This window comes from Papaver somniferum, chromosome 9 (genome assembly GCF_003573695.1).
Source record: "Papaver somniferum cultivar HN1 chromosome 9, ASM357369v1, whole genome shotgun sequence".
Taxonomy (NCBI): Eukaryota; Viridiplantae; Streptophyta; class Magnoliopsida; order Ranunculales; family Papaveraceae; genus Papaver; species Papaver somniferum.
Window position 1 is genome coordinate 129,536,482 of NC_039366.1, and position 16,561 is coordinate 129,553,042.

Consider the following 16,561-nt stretch of genomic DNA (forward strand, 5'->3'; position numbering starts at 1 on the left):
CAACGTTTTTGTTTCCTAATTTGTACAACGTATATATTAATTTGCGCAACGGTTATTATTATTTACCGAATAACGGTTTTGTGGGTCCATTATGGTTTTCTGTGAACGGTTTTTATTTGGTTGCGGTTATACCCGTTGCTCATTTCAGGTGATTTGGCTACCTTTATGAAACGTTGCAAAACTATATTCAGGTAAAAAAGAAATTACGGCCGGCTTTAACTTTAATTCCGACGGATTTCAGTACCTGTATATAAATTGATTCTGCACCTGCATGCAAATATCATTCTAGAAGAACGAGAAGACCCAATTTAGGAACCTCAATATCATTAAAATCGATCAAGAATGATTATTGTTCATCACAATCCGTCAAGAATGATTCATACATCAACGAAGTAGACAGATGAACCATAAACCCATACAAAATTCCATATATTGTAAACGCAAGTTTCTGAATTTCAAACTATGAAAACCCTAACCTTCTTTTGTTACATTCTGAGAAGTCTTTAGCATCCCACACATTACGACAGGTGGAAGAACATTAACTCAATCCTGCAGAGTACAAGACAGAATTAGAATCCAATTCTGAACTCAAAGAAACTACCACATATGTGAAGTATGTATATGGTCAATTTTATGGAAATAACAGGTGAAAGAAATTGGAGTAGAATTTGCTATACATACCTGTAGAGTCGATGTGATCGAATAAAATTTCCCGGTAGAATGCTATACTGCAAGAGCAAATTTTTGCCCACAACTGAGTAAGGGGATTCCATCACAGGCAAACTATACTTTTAAGGGAAAAAAAATAAAGACTACAACAGTAAGATGATGGCAATGAGGATAGTCTTAGCACTTCTTTACAAAGAAACTAATGCAAGTATCTAGAAAACTAACCACCACAAAATCAACACCGAATGCGCCTGCAAAAGCTTCGAATATCCTCTTGAACTTGATGACCCTAAACCAGAAAATAACCATCTCAGGAAGTACGAGTGAAAGAACAAAATTGATACAAGACTAGAAAAGCGGACAGATTTTACATAGAGATGGAAACTAACCTGACTGCATCTCACATGCATAACTTCCTCAAAACCTTTAGGTCCAGTAACATTCCACCTAAGATCATTATATAGCTTGGCTGAATGAGAAACCGCTTAAAAAGGATGGGAGTAATATACCTTCCAAACCAAAAAAGAAAGTATTTTAGCTATAAAATACGTAATTTTGAGTTTCTAAGAACTTCAGAATAAGTTCAACTCTTGATTATGTTATGTTACTCGTTGAGTTGACAGCAAAAGGGTACAGGTCCAAACTAAGAGGAACGAAGACTCACATAAAGTATGCATTATCGAAGATGAGGGGGTTGGTGGTCCAAGGTTCCTCAAATCCAGAGCACTCCTCCGGGACGCGTCCATACACAACAACAAAAAAAATACAAATATGAAATACCAGTTAGAGAACCATGACAACTAGTTAACTGTGAAATGAGAAATGAGTGATTTGCCAAGTTGGTACCTTATACAAATATGAAACCTAACAAACCTCTCTATGCGATTAACAGCCGCGTTCAATACATTGGTACCTTATAAGTAAACAGCCAATAAGATTGGGTTTAGTGGGCATACCATTAAAATTGGATTGATCAGACATAACTGATGAACTAATAAGATTCAGTGGAAGCAGCTGAGTAAGAAAAAGAAATATGTTATAATTGGTTCACCTTTTTTGCTGATAGGAATGCTTGTCTTTTCCGATGATGGAACAGGATTGGAAGACTTGACTGCTCCAGATCTTCTCAATCCAAGTGAGTGGTTCTTAAGTTTAGGCCTCTTAAAGATCTCTTTCGGCAACTCTGTCACAAACTCAGGCTCCAACTCACATCCTACATAAGTAAAGGAAACATTATTAAGAACACGAAAATGTATATACAAGATTGAGGTTGCACTATTCCAAAGAAGTAAATCATACTCAGTTATCGGACAAACCATGAAACAGTTCAAAGAAAGTGTTAGTATTTCTCATAGGCTACAGGAATACGTGCGACTGAGGTACTACATAGATATGCTTTCCTTAAGGTGCTGCTTCTGTCAGTGCCTTAGAATTGAAACAAAAAATAGACTGTCTGGAGCAATCTTAACATATAACTTAAGTACTGAGAGATGTATTGCAATTAGGGTACTCCCATAATAAGCTTATTAACCAACTACATACAGGAAGTCAGGTTGAGCTATAAAAGAAGATCAATTTAACATTCATTTCGCGATTGGTTTCAAAATCTATCACTAGCCTGCAAGTTTCTCATTTGACTATTGCAGAACACTAGTCTTGCAGCTTTTGCCTTTTTCTAGTTACGCGTACACTGGAAAACTCATACAAGTGCATATAGCTAGAGTTTCAAGACTAGAGATAGACATCAAACTCAACACAAACCAATAGGAAAAGATGCCTTTTTTTCTGAAAAAATTCTAAAGGATGAAAACTTCCACCTCCTAAGTTCCCATCAAAAGTAAAAGTAACACTGAGAATTCATCAATAGCACATCAAATATATTATACTGTCTAGAACCTCAGGACACAGACTAAGTGATTATTTAAATCTGATTACACTACATAATCAGTACAAGAGTAAATTCCAGTATCAAGACCTTTGATGTGTCGATCATCAATGGATTTTCATACAAAAGAGAGCAGTAAAAAAGAAAGCAATGCAAAAGAGAATATTACAAAGCAGAGCCTCACAAAAGGAAGTAATCCAAAGCAGAGCCTCACAAAAGAGAATACTACATAATCAGTACAAGAGTAAATTTCAGTCTCAGATCATTCAATAGCGCGAGTTCCACCAACATCTGTCTAATAGATATTAACAATGATTAAGCCCTAAGAATCAATGAACCCCAAAATAACATCAACAATATAACATTAATGGAGTATTATCTCAAAGCGAACTCATTCTACCGAATACTGTGTGGAACTGCGAATATATCAGTAGAAGCCTAAGGCTAAACCAAGATGCGAATATATCAAATTTGTTGAAAGTGGAACTGCCAGGAGTGCAGGACAGTTGGAACTGAAACTGACATAGCTCATAACACATCAAGTGACATACTTAATACCATGTATAAATCCTCATTCAGGGAGATATGTTGATCAAGGAAAAGTCTCCAATCCAGTTCAATACCAAACATGCATAAAATCAGGCGAAAACAGTTCTAAGCAACCTAGTAAGAATCTGAAACAAGACTTCTAATTCAAATGAGTGTATGCATGTATATATATGACACCACATGTGCAAAAAAACCACAGGTTGTGCAATGGTTGGAATCTGAAACAAAACGTCTAAAATTTCAGTAGCATACTCAAAATTTCAAGAATTAGGCTACAAACACGCAGTAGGCCTTTTTAGTTTTGTTGTTTACCTTAATTGCTTCAATAGCCTACTCAACCTGAAAGTATTTACACCTCTATGATACTCAGTCCTGTACACAACACAAGCACAAAAAAAAACCGAGAAAATCAGTCAGAATCTATGATGCAGAAGTCATAAGCAATACTAAAAATTTTTGAGAAAGAAAACAATAAAAATCAACAAGGTATCATGCACCATTATGATTCAGTCACTTCTCCACCCAAATATTTATAGATTCATTCATTCGAACCTTGATTTTTTATAATAATATAGATAATCATGCTTATAAAAATCAGTCCTCTTTTGAGACTTATAACACTAATCATAGACAAGATAGCTATAGCATGTTCTGACTTATAAAAAACAGAAATCAATCCAACTGCTAACAAGAACTGTAGTTGTCACTTGTCACAAACCCCTAACTCTTTCAGATAAACAACAAAAAAATTTCAACTTCAACTAAATAGAAAAAAACCCAATTCTTCAATAGTATATATTACAAAATAAAGAACAATAAAATCAAAAACCCCTAACTCATTCACAGAGTTAGGTCAAAACCAAAAAAAAAAAAAAATTGAAAAGATTTCGATGAAAATAAAATTAAGAGGCAGTAGCAGCAGTTAAACGATTATACCTGATGATAATCCACAAATGCTGCTGATAATCCTAATGAATAATTTAATTTTAGATTTCAGAGAAAAAGTTGATTTTCTAGAATTAGGGTTTAGGAAGATTTAAACTAATGAATCGATTATAACATTTCTAGAACATGGGTTTTGATTTGTTGAAACGAAGACTAGAATTTCAGGGTAAACCTAGAATCTAAGTAGATTTGATGATGATGAAGAAAAGAGAAAAGTTTTTCTCCTCTCTCGCGCCGGAAGCTAGAGCATCTCCAATGCTAGGAGTCAAGGTCTTGAATTGATACGACACATTCGATTTAAGACTTTTTACACCAATTTTTCATCTCCAACACAAGAGTGGAGGTCATACAGTAAGATGACATGTCCATGTGGGGACCATGTGGGACTAAAGGAGAAAGTCTTATTTAGACCTTTTTCATGACCCTGGATCTTAAGTCCACGTCATCTTTTGTTTCTAAATTTAAACAAAAAGTGTTGGAAGACCTTGGGGATTGGAGATGAAATTTAAGGTACAAAATTTTATATTTATTATTTTTTGTCATGTAGTGAATGATCCACACTCAAAAGGTCTTAATAAGACCTCCACGTAGAATGACCTTGACCCCAAGCATCGGAGATGCTCTTATCGTCTGAAATGAAAAATAAAGAGAGAAAGAGTATTGGGATAGGTATATTAAAGTTGTCTGAAAAAATGGGATTTTTTATTTCTCAGAATAATTAAGAAAAATAGGAAAAGTTGTCTGAAATTTTTCCAGATGTATATTTAATGTTGTTAGATGATGAAATTAGAGGGAAAAAAATGGGGAAGGTTTTGTCAATTTTAGGTTGGGGGAGAATGAATTGGGTGAAAAATTGAGAGGGAAAAATTGGGGGAACCAATTTTAATCCTTTTAAGAAAATTAAGAAAAATGAAAATCAGAAAATTAATAAAAAAATAAAAACTACTAATTAATATTACAAAAAAACCACAGGTTGGTGCAACGGTTGTAAGAGTTGACATATGTTGCACCACTAATATAAATAAATGGAATATTAGTAAATGGGATATAAATATTATGTGCAACGGATATTCTGGTGTGCAACGAGTATTAATGTTGTTCACTGTGCAACGTCTATATCCGTTACGCATCTCCGAAAATTAAGCGTTGCTAAAACAAGGATTTGGTGTAGTGGTTCTGTGATCTGATCTTGCTGATTCTATCGTGTTGAGTACAATCGTAACGATTGGCGTGAGATCTATATCTTTGATAGGCAAGATAGAAAAGTAGTCACAAACATCTTCGTCTCATCGTTTGTGATTCCCCAATATCTTCTTTCGCCGCGTCGATTAAGATTATTGTGAGGTGATTGATAATACTAGGTTGTTCTTCGGGAATATAAGTCTGGTTTATTAATTGGTTCATGTTTACCTTGATTTATCAAAAGACGGAACAAAACTTGTAGGTTTATATGTGGGAGACAGATTTATCTATTCTGTAGACTTTTTTGTGTGATACAGATTTGTTTATTAAAGTCTTCAACTTTGGGTCGTAGCAACTCTTAGTTGTGGGTGAGATCAACTAAGGAAATCAAGTGTGTAGTATCCTACTGGGATCAGAGACGTAAGGAGCGCAACTGTACCTTGAATCAGTGTGAGATTGATTGGGGTTCAACTACAGTCCAGGCCGAAGTTAGTTTGTAGTAGGCTAGTGTCTGTAGCGGCTTAATACAGTGTGGTGTTCAATCTGGACTAGGTCCCGGGGTTTTTTCTGCATTTGCGGTTTCCTCGTTAACAAAGTTCTGGTGTCTGTGTTATTTTTATTCCGCATTATATTTTGTTATATAATTGAAATATCACAGGTTGTGCGTTTGAATCAATCAATTGGAAATCCGACCTTTGGTTGTTGATTGAAATTGATTGATCCTGAACATTGGTCTTTGGTACCGTTCAAGTGATTTCTCTTGTATTCAATTAGACTTGCAGATTTCTATTTGCTTGAGAAAGAATTGAATCAAGAAAGAGAGATAAAACTCTTTGATATACTTTTTATAGATTGAGTCTTGTTAATTCTCTTAAAAGTATATTGGAGTTTGTCCATACAGATTGTTAAGAGAAATATTGGGTGTGGTTGTTGTACCCCCGCTTTTTCAATTGGTATCAGAGCAGGCAAACACGTTTAAGACCTTACAAGACTGTGTTTGTAGCGATCTGACTCTATGGACAGAGGTGCTATCTCTATCAACGTACCACCAGTCTTCGATGGCTCTAATTACTTATGGTGGAAATTGATATGTGAGCTTTTCTTCAAGCACGTGATTTTCAATCATGGGTATATATTGTTAATGGATATGATGCTCCTATTGTGGCAGTTGGAAATGTAAACGTTCCCAAGGATATTGGTGAATACAGTCCTGCCGAGATACTTGCTGCAAAGCAAAATTCCGACGGTTTGAATGCCATCATACATGCCATTACCCCAAATCTTCAGCACCATGTGTCAAATTGCACTAAGTCTAAAGAAGCTTGGGATATCTTAGAAACCATATTTGAAGGAAATACCAGTGAAAAGGAAGCTAGGCTTCAAAACCTTAATTCCGATTGGGAAAACTTTTGTATGGCAGATGAAGAAACATTTGACGAGTTTAATTACAAAGTGTCTGAAATTGTTAATGCATCTTCTGCATTGAGTAAGACTATTCCTGAAAGGACATTGTGATGAAAATTCTCAGATCGCTGCCATCTAGATATGACTCTAAGAAGCATGCCATCGTAGAGGGAAATAACCTAGATAATCTCTCCAGAAATACACTGGTGAGGCTTAAGATATTTGATCATGAGCATTCATCCAAATCTAAGGATATTGCGTTCAAAGCACAAAAGGACACTAAATTAGTTGATAAAAGTAAGAAAGTTTATATCTCTGAAGACGATCACTCTGAAACTGATTCATCAGATGAAGATCTTGACAAATCGGTCTCGATGATCACAAGACAGTTTAGGGACCTTCTGTTGAAGAAAAGTAAACGGTTCTCCAGAGATAAGCCTAAAGCATCAGTCAAACCTCATAATCGTGTTCCTTCTAAAAATAAGGATATTGATGAAACTGATGACGAGGATATGCCTCAGTGCTTTAAGTGTAAAGGATTTGGTCATTTTGCAAACGAGTGCCCAAATCGTAAAAAATACACTGGGAACAAAGGTCTTGCTGCAACTCTTGATGAAATGTCTGACAACTATGATTCTAATGAAGATGAGAAATCAAGTGTTGCACTTCTTGGTGAAAATATTAATTTTTATAATTGTAGCAATACATACATCAATCTTGATATTCTTTCAGAAGAAAACCCAACTAATCTGGAAGAAAAAATTGACCCGTTCTTTGGGAACCATATATGTGATGTTTCAGTTTCCACCATGTGTCTAGATGCTTGCACATCTCTGAAGCCTGATTTTTATCCAAGATTGACGTGCTCATATTGTTCTCTAAAGGGTCATGAACTTTCAAAGTGTTACAAGTACAAACACCGTGAGGCACGTCAACAGACTTCAACGAATAGCAAATCAATAAGCAAATAAGCTTAAACTTGCTCATAAGACAGCTGAGGTATGTAGAATTTTATCTTCGTCTAAGAAGTTAGTTTCCAAGGATAGACCAAGGCCATTAGAGAAGAAAGTATGGTCAAGTCGTTTTGATAGACATAGGTCTGTGGATCCCTCTCAAGAGGAAAATGGTGGACAAATTTTTGTTCACCGCAACACAAATTGATTGTGTTGTTTTGGAAATCTTGTATCATGTGCCTGATCAAAAGAGACAAGATTACGTAGTTCTCAGGATTTAGGAAAAGGTTGTTCTCTTCTTTTCTTAGTTTTTTTTAATCCCTGTCTATCAATAAATGAGGGTTATTCTCGACAATTCTACTCTCTTTAGGGTTCAGAATTGTGTGTGCACGAACCTGTTAAAGGTTAACCCTACATTCTTTTTTCCTTCGTTGAAACTTCTTTTTATCTCAAGATCACTTGTTGAGATTGTGATTTCCTCTCACAAACCCATACTCCTATGGATGCTCCAAGTACCATGTCTTCTGATGGAAAGGACGTTAATATGATTGTCAAGCCACCAATCATGAAGGAAAAAGAGAAATCTTCGTTAGCTCTGACATTGAAAAGAAAAAGAAGGACTGTGAGGAAGCTTAGAGTTGTTACTTCAAATTCTCAGAAGTTTTCTAATTTTCTTGAAGTGTTGAAGGAGATGCAAAAGGAGATTCATCAAATAAAGGCTTTTGTGTTTAAGACTCATGAGATTCAGAAGGCCCTGGTTCGATATCAGTCAAGAAGGTTTATTGATATTAATTCCTATCTTCATGAACCTTATGTCCCAATGGTTGTTGACGACAAGAAGTTCGGGGACGATAAAGAATTCTTCAAAGGTCTTAACATCTAGTAAATCTTCTATTTTCTTGTTTTGTTTAGAAGAATAACTAGAGTTTGGAATAGCCATTATTGTGATTACACATAGATATGTCCAACATTTTGATCTTCATGTTTTTAGATTTATTGGTTTAAATTAAATTGTTTGGAAGATGATTGTTGCAGTATTAATCTTCATGGTTTTATATATTGCAATTTGTTATGGGACATGTGTGTTTGCGTCCGTGAACTATGATTGTCCCATACCTTGTCGAAAGTTAAGTCCTTTATATGTCGATATGCATGTGTTGATAAAAGAAGGAATGAACTTTTGACAAATACAAAAGTTAAGCCTATTATGTGAATTATTGATGGAAGATAGGTTAAAATCTTTTGTTTACAAAGATTATGTCTATTGTATGTCATTGTGCAAATGGTGATGGAAAATAGAATGAATCGTTGATTATTCCACGGTATAAGGTCGATCTCCGATCCAAAATTTTTGTGTACATACTGTGTTGTTCCATAAAGTTTCTTATGTTGAGCACAATCGACTGAGTTATTTATAGCTTAGTTGTTGTTCCGTGAGGTACTTTATGTCGAGCATGTTCAACTAAAATTAATCATTCTTGTTTGGTTATTTAGTTGTTGCTGCATAAGTTCTCTTATGTCGAGCATGACCAATTAAATTGATTACTATTGTGGTTAATTTTGTTGTGTATTACGATTAGATTAATTATGGGTTCTCTTGTGATTAATATAGTTGTGTACTTTTGAGTCTCCATAAGTTCATTTATGTTGAGCATTTACGATTAAATTAATCATGGGTTCTCTTGTGGTTAATTTAATTGAGTATTTTTGATTCAAATTCATACCTGTATGTGATTTGTTATGTCCAAAGAAATCCTTCTTTTCTTTTGAAATTAAGGATGTTATTGTTGTTCTTTCGGGAATGACATATTATGGGGGAGAGTTCTTAATAGAACTTGTGCTTAATTGCCAAATCTTTTTGGGGAGTGTGGTTGTCGAATATTATAGGGGTTATCTTGTATCTTTATAAACTCCTTGATGAATGCATTTAGGTTCGGCTATATGATTGCATCTAAATAAGATGATATGTGCTTTCTTTTGGTCATGAAATGTCTCCTTCAGAAATTTCATTAGGATCCTTTTTTCGTACCTTTGCCAATTTTATTGACAAAAAGGGGGAGAATTAATATGTAGTTCACACTACAAATACATATGGTTTTCGGATCATTATGTAAGGGGGAGTGGTTTCCATGTGAGATGGAGTATTGACTAATGGGGAGTGATACATATCATCATAGTATTATTGTCGAAGTTGTGATGCAATTGAACTTTGATACTATTGTTGATGGTGGTTTTTAGATTAGGGTTAAAATCTTAAAACCTTGCATCTGATGTGACGTCACTCTGCAAGGAAGCGATGCCGCGAGTACTAACCTCTCCACCGACATATTTATTGAGCCGCTCAATATACTTTTATCCATAACACTCTGTAAATTTCGGCACCTCGCCAATACAAGACCCACTGAGTACTTTCCTGTGCTATGTTCCCCAACAGAACCCTTAAATCGGTATGGCATGACGGATTTATGTTCACTCGCAGCGGAGTAGCATGAACCTCCAAGTACCAAAGTTAAGGCCATCGCACAAAATGCTCAGACGGAAAGCACACTGCATTCTGTAGATAAGGATTTTTGTGTGGCAGCATACAAAATCCAACCAATTATTGTGATAATTCACAAAGAGCTCATAAACCCGACTAATTTGCAAAATTAGGGTTTCGCGCCCCGCGCAGTATACTAGACCCCGTTGGTCGAAACTATGCTTAGCCAAACTAGGCAACCAAATCCGCCACAACGCACTAAAAGTGTGGCCACGCCCTAGCATGCCGGCTCTCTTTACATCGACCAATCAGGTCGCCTTAAACTCGCCACGCGCACTAGAAGAGTGGACGCGCCCTAGCTTGCCGGCCCCCTACTTTCATTGACCAATTAGGTTGCTCCAAACCTGCCGCAACCTCAAAAGAAGTCGCCATACTAAGCCGGCTTCTCAAAAGTGCCAACTTCCCAGAACGCGCCAACATGCCGCACGCGCATGCCAAACGCGCATGCTGCACACGCATGCCAAATGCGAATGTTGCACGCGCATGCCAGACACGCACGCCAGACGCGCATGCCAAACGCGCCACTGCTAATTAAAGATAGCCATGATCGACGACTACCTTTCCTCCTGAGATGCAATCTCAGCCATCCAAGTTCGCCACCAAACTAACATGGCTTGTGGCAACTTTTGAGCGACCATGACGCCAAACCCTAAACTAGCACGTCCCTATGCCACGGCTACTTGCACGCCACCGTGCCATAGCTACTAGCACGTCGCTATGCCACGGCTACTGGCACGCCACCGTGCCACATCTACTAGCACGTCGCTATGCCACGGCTACTGGCACGCCACCGTGCCACATCTACTAGCACGTCGTTATTCCACGGCTACTGGCACGTCGCCGTGCCACATCTACTGGCACGTCGTCGTGCCACGGCTACTGGCACGCCACCGTGCCATAACTACTGGCATGCCACCATGCCACGGCTACTGGCATGCCACCATGCCACAGCTACTAGCACGTCGTTATGCCACGACTACTGGCATGCCACCATTCCACAGCTACTAGCACGTCGCTATGCCACGGCTACTAGCATGCCACCATGCCACAACTACTAGCACGTCACTATGCCATAGCCACTGATATGCCACCATGCCACACATAGCAACCTGCTACACGTTTTCTACGAAAACACTCGAGACATCAAAACATGTCATAAACTGGGGGATACTCATCAGGGTATTGGTCTGGCGATTTACAACGTGCGGCGTGCAATACGCCCGTTACAAGAAAGTGTCACGAAGTAGGGCAATTAGTGGTGGTAATTTCCTGTGTGTGGCGATTTCTTGGTTTAGGCCAGGATTGTACAGATTGATCTCTCGAATCAAAAGTACTCTCGTGCAGTACATTGTTTAGGTTTTAGACTAGTTTCTCACCCACACACAGGAAATTACCAAAATCAGCAGAAACGGTTTTCACCCACAAATAATTGGCGACCACAGTGGGAGATTAATCTCTCGGTTGCAATGTCAATTTCCTATTCCAAATCTCGTTTTTCAACCCAGACATCAAGATGGTAGAAACAAACGATCCGCGCGGGGTTCAACGTCTCAATTGTCAGTTATTACTCGACGATGAATGACTCGGGACTTCCCGCAGTCACAACGGCGTCGCCTATAAAACTCAGACTTACGCTCGGAAGATTCAGTCTGTTGGGAGACCCTAAAAGCGAGTAAGTCTTGTTAGACAAAGTGCACAATCTTCTATTTCACGTTTTCACATTGATGATAGAAACCGGTAGCCATGTTATCCCCGAAATTTCATTCCATACTTTCTACCGTCATACGACATTCATGGTTCCATGACTCTCCTGGAATATTTGTGCTACTAACAGTCATGATCAAAACATGCATTATCCAAAGAATAATCCAAAAGCCTCATAGTTAACAATTATCTACCAATCCAAAAATCCAAAAAATCAAACCATAACTAGGCGTTTCGCTTGCCTTTCAAAAAACAAAAAACCTAAGAAAAGGAGTTCAGAAAGTAAAAGTATTCAAGGAAAATTGCCTAACAACGACTTGTTCTTCTTGGAGAAAATATCCTTTATGCTCTGAAGAGCCGTCTGCTTCAGCTTTAACTCCTGGGACAACTTCTCGACTTCTGCCTCCTGTTGATTAATCAAATCCGCGGAAGGGCCATCAACCGCTTCAGCCTGCAGCCTTTGGATCTCGGAGAATCCTTCGCAGAACCAGGAAGCATTAAACTCAAAGTCTACACACAAATCCCAGTGGAACTCCTAGTTTGAGATCACATCTCGAGAAACAGTATGGCCAGTGACTTTGTACATATCACGAATTGAAGATAATATTTCCTCCACCCGCTTAACCAACGCGAAACGACTAGTAACCTTCTTGGTCGTTGCGATATGTCCGTACTTCTCCCATATTCTGGTATACAACTCCGCATGCTTAGTTGGTACACTGAAGCCTCCGATCAACACGTGGTCTTCATGGGGAGCCAAATATGGAGGTGAAAAAATGTCCCCCGCAACTGAATCTGTGACCGACAGCGGATTCCTGACTACAATTGCGCCAACAATTTCCGAAGTACTTCCCACCATCTGGGTCGCAGCAACGTCTTCAACCTCCATTTCCAAATCACCAGCAGGCGCGGTTTCCACGGTTGGAGACAAAGTTACACTTTCACCATGACGAGTCTCCATTTCAAGACCCTCTTCATAAACAATTCCTTCCTGCGACATTACGGTTCAGTTTTGTTTCACAAAAAAAAAAAAAAAGAGTGCAAAAACTTACCAACTCAGTCGCTGACTCGCTGGAAGAAGATTCAATGCTACTTTCTGAAGCGCTTTCATCATCATCACTGGATCTCGAACTCTCCTTTTCTTCGGACTCTTCTTCATCTTCAGGAAACTTAGCCGATTTCTGGATGTGCGCAAGTCTGGCAAAGGGGTTTGCGTCGTCAAGACCCTGAGTTGGGAAAGAAAAGACGTTTAGCAATAAAACGGAAGATTTGTGTGAATCAGTCAAATCAAGAAGGAGCTATGCATACCCGTGTGTTGAAAGAACTGAAAGCCATGAGAGCTCACGAATCCAACTGAAAACCACCCGCACGATTTTTAGACCTTCGCTCCTTTTTCTGGGAACTTTCCACGTCCAGGATGGGAGATTTTCACTTAGCAGTAGTAGGATTCCTCAACAGTGGATGTTCCGCTAAAGTTGCAGAGGAAGGCTTGCCACGAGAATTTTCCACAACATCACTCACGAATCCGTGGATGGAAATAAACTCATCTTGCCAGAACTTGTTGTACCTAGGGGCTGTCACTGGACTTCGCTCTGGGAGAAGAAAAGGAAAGCTTTTACCTGGCGCGAGAACACTGGCATTGAGAACAACTGGTAACAGTTCTTCCGGAGCAACCGACTGACGAATAAATGGGACCCCGTGGTCAAAACCCATATTCTGAGCCACCCTGTCAATATTATAAGGGACCGCCTTGCAACATCCCTGGAAGAAAGATGGCACGTGTCCAGGGATACAACTTCGCATAAATACGACCTCTCCAATGCTCATATTTTCTCTAGCAGAAAGCAAAGTCAAGTTCGGAGCAGCGACGAAAGTGTTCGGCTGAACTATGGACGCATGGACTGGAGCCCAGGGACGAAAACTAACGGCATAGGCATTGTAAAGAGAGTCGATGAGATTTGATCTAGATTTTGGGCGCTTATTCGACCAGCGCAGTATTCTGGAGCCACCACAAGACTCAGGAAGTGGAGCCGACGGTTTGGGAGCATATTTTGCGAAATTCTCCCACAACCATGCTTGGAGAAAAGCGACGTAAACATACGCGTCCACTTTCATATAACCATGTGAAGTGTACATGTTTGCGACCAGATGATCCAGATGGGTATACACAGAACCAAGAAACAAGCCACCAATAGGAAGAACAACGCCTTTCGCCAGTTTGATGGCAAATTTAATAAGCTCCTGTCTTATCTTTTTCTTACCATAACCGTCATCAAAAATATCTCTGGACAGCCACAGAGCTAAAAATGCAGCAACATGGAGTGTATCATCTAGCACTAGATCCGACTCCGGCTCATCAGGGAACCATTCAGACACCCACCAGATATAGAAGCACTTCGTCTCGTAGTCCTTCCGAGTAAATCCTCTTGACTTCTCGAAAAGAGTGGCACACATTTCTTCTTCATCGTCGGAAAACGTGATATCAAGATTCCCTGTTATGGGAAGGTTCAGTAAGAAGGCTACACTCTCTAAAGAAATAGTCATTTCACCCCACCTACATATGGCGGTGTGAGTATCTGGACACCATCGGGAGACAAAGGTGATCAAGCCCGCGATGTCTTTCCTAATTTGAAGTGTTGCAGAATCCATGAAAGCTCCAATGATTTGCTCCTTGGTCAAATTGGCCCTCACACAGTCTTGACTTATCATGAATTGCATCCATTTATCAAAAGAGCGCAATGGACTCTGACAGATTTTGAAGTCGATGGGAGAAGCAGGATACTCTTTTCTCTGAAGGCAAAACCGCGTTACGCGCCCCGGTCGAACCGACTGGACCTCTCCTTCATTTTTTGAACCAGTCAGAAGGATCGCCACATACTTGGGATGGGTTTTCCTCGGTGAAGAAGACTTCGCAAAAAATTCATCATCCGTGTTTGGGTTGGAGTTACCAACGTTCTTCAATATGGTGGCGGGACTTTTCTCAGGTGACATCTTAACAAAATTCCTTATGCTTTTGAAGTAACTACAACGAAGCAAAACGAAGAATTACTACTTTGGAGAAAAACATACATAGAGTTTTATCAAAATCGGTTATGACAACAACACATTTGCTAAGGAAATTTCTCTTTGGCCATGCGTCATGACATTCACGACTAAAGGAATGGGGACTGATGCTTGCTCAACGAGATGCACGTGATGCGGTGGGAAGTACGCTCTTGGCCGAAACTAGACAATGCCGCGGAAAGTATGACCTCGGCCAAGTTACGCTTAGTCATGGGAAATATGCTCGCGGCCCAAAAGGGGAATGTTTCCACCACGGAAACTATGCACACGATCACAAGAGGAAAAAAGAGAAGAAACGTTGGAACACATACCTGTAGTGTGCTCGCCTACTTCTCTGATTTGCTACTGACGCGGAGGCGTGGAAACAAAGCCAATGTTATAAAAAATAAAAGATGTGCGACAACTTTTATATACATATTACTTTTGGATCTTTGGTAGAAGAAGGTTTCCTTTTATAAGCGCAACACTTTTGGAATTAGGATGGAGGAAGGTGTCTTGTTTAAACTATGCATGGAAAAGGCAACCGGGCCCGCGGAGGCAACGCTCCATGGCGCCACCAATCCGCGGCCAAGACAATGCCATCATCTCCGCGCCTATCCAGTACTATCTCCGCACCCAAGCCTTCCGCTCCCAAGCCAATGGCTCCGCGCCAAGTCATCTCCACGTCCAAGCCAAGCCAGCAACTCCTCGGCCATTCCGCGCCATCTTCCATGCCAAGATAGCACTACGCCAATGCTCCACGACCATTACAAGATAGCCGCGCCATCTGCCATGCCAAGATAGCCGCGCCATCCGCTACTTCGGCTAGCCTCCCATCCGCTACTTCAATCTAGCAGTGCCATCCGCAGCCCAAGTCAACTCCAACCGCATCCTAGCCGATGCCCTAGCCAGCAGCGCCACGAGCCATTCCTTAACCAGTAGCCAAAGATGTCGCACTGGTGCCAACGACCCATGGCCAAGATGAATCTATGCAAAATCCGCCAGCACAAGGATCACAAATTTCTCATGCCTTCCACTAAAGGTTAGTTGAATTTTCTTGTCGATCTCTTCACGTCTTGCTCTCTCGATTTTACTCTTGTTTGTCACCGTCTCATGCTTACCCCGCAACAATGCCACTGTTACGTGATAAGCAGGGGACTTAATATTGATGGTGGTTTTTAGCTTAGGGTTAAAATCGTAAAACCTTTCATCTGATGTGACGTTACTCTGCAAGGAAGCGGTGCTGCGAGTACTAACCTCTCCACCAACATATTTATTGAGCCGCTCAATATACTTTTATCCATAACACTCTGTAAATTTCGTCACCTCGCCAATACAAGACCCACTGAGTATTTTCCTATGCTATGTTCCCCAGCAGAACCCTTAAATCGGTATTGCATGACGGATTTATGTTCACTCGCAGCGGAGTAGCATGAACCTCCAAGTACCAAAGTTAAGGCCATCACACAAAATGCTCAGACAGAAAGCAGACTGCATTCTGTAGATAAGGATTTTTGTGTCGCAACATACAAAATCCAGCAAATTATTGTGATAACTCACAAAGAACTCATAAACTCGACTAATTTGCAAAATTAGGGTTTCGCACCCCGCGCAGTATACTAGACCCCGTTGGTCGAAACTATGCTTAGCCAAACTAGGAAACCAAATCCGCCACAACGCACTAAAAGT

At 39.8% G+C, this 16,561-nt stretch overlaps 1 long non-coding RNA gene across 1 annotated transcript; it reads right to left on the minus strand.

Moving 5' to 3' along the window:
* Nucleotides 1-433: 433 nt before the first annotated feature.
* Nucleotides 434-4,288, minus strand: LOC113308985. Its single transcript, XR_003340250.1, has 8 exons — nucleotides 4,040-4,288; nucleotides 3,416-3,475; nucleotides 1,721-1,882; nucleotides 1,334-1,582; nucleotides 1,059-1,178; nucleotides 895-958; nucleotides 682-728; nucleotides 434-549 (listed from the first exon to the last, which is right to left on the minus strand). It is a non-coding gene; the product is annotated as an uncharacterized LOC113308985 (long non-coding RNA).
* Between the last annotated feature and the right edge of the window lie 12,273 nt (nucleotides 4,289-16,561).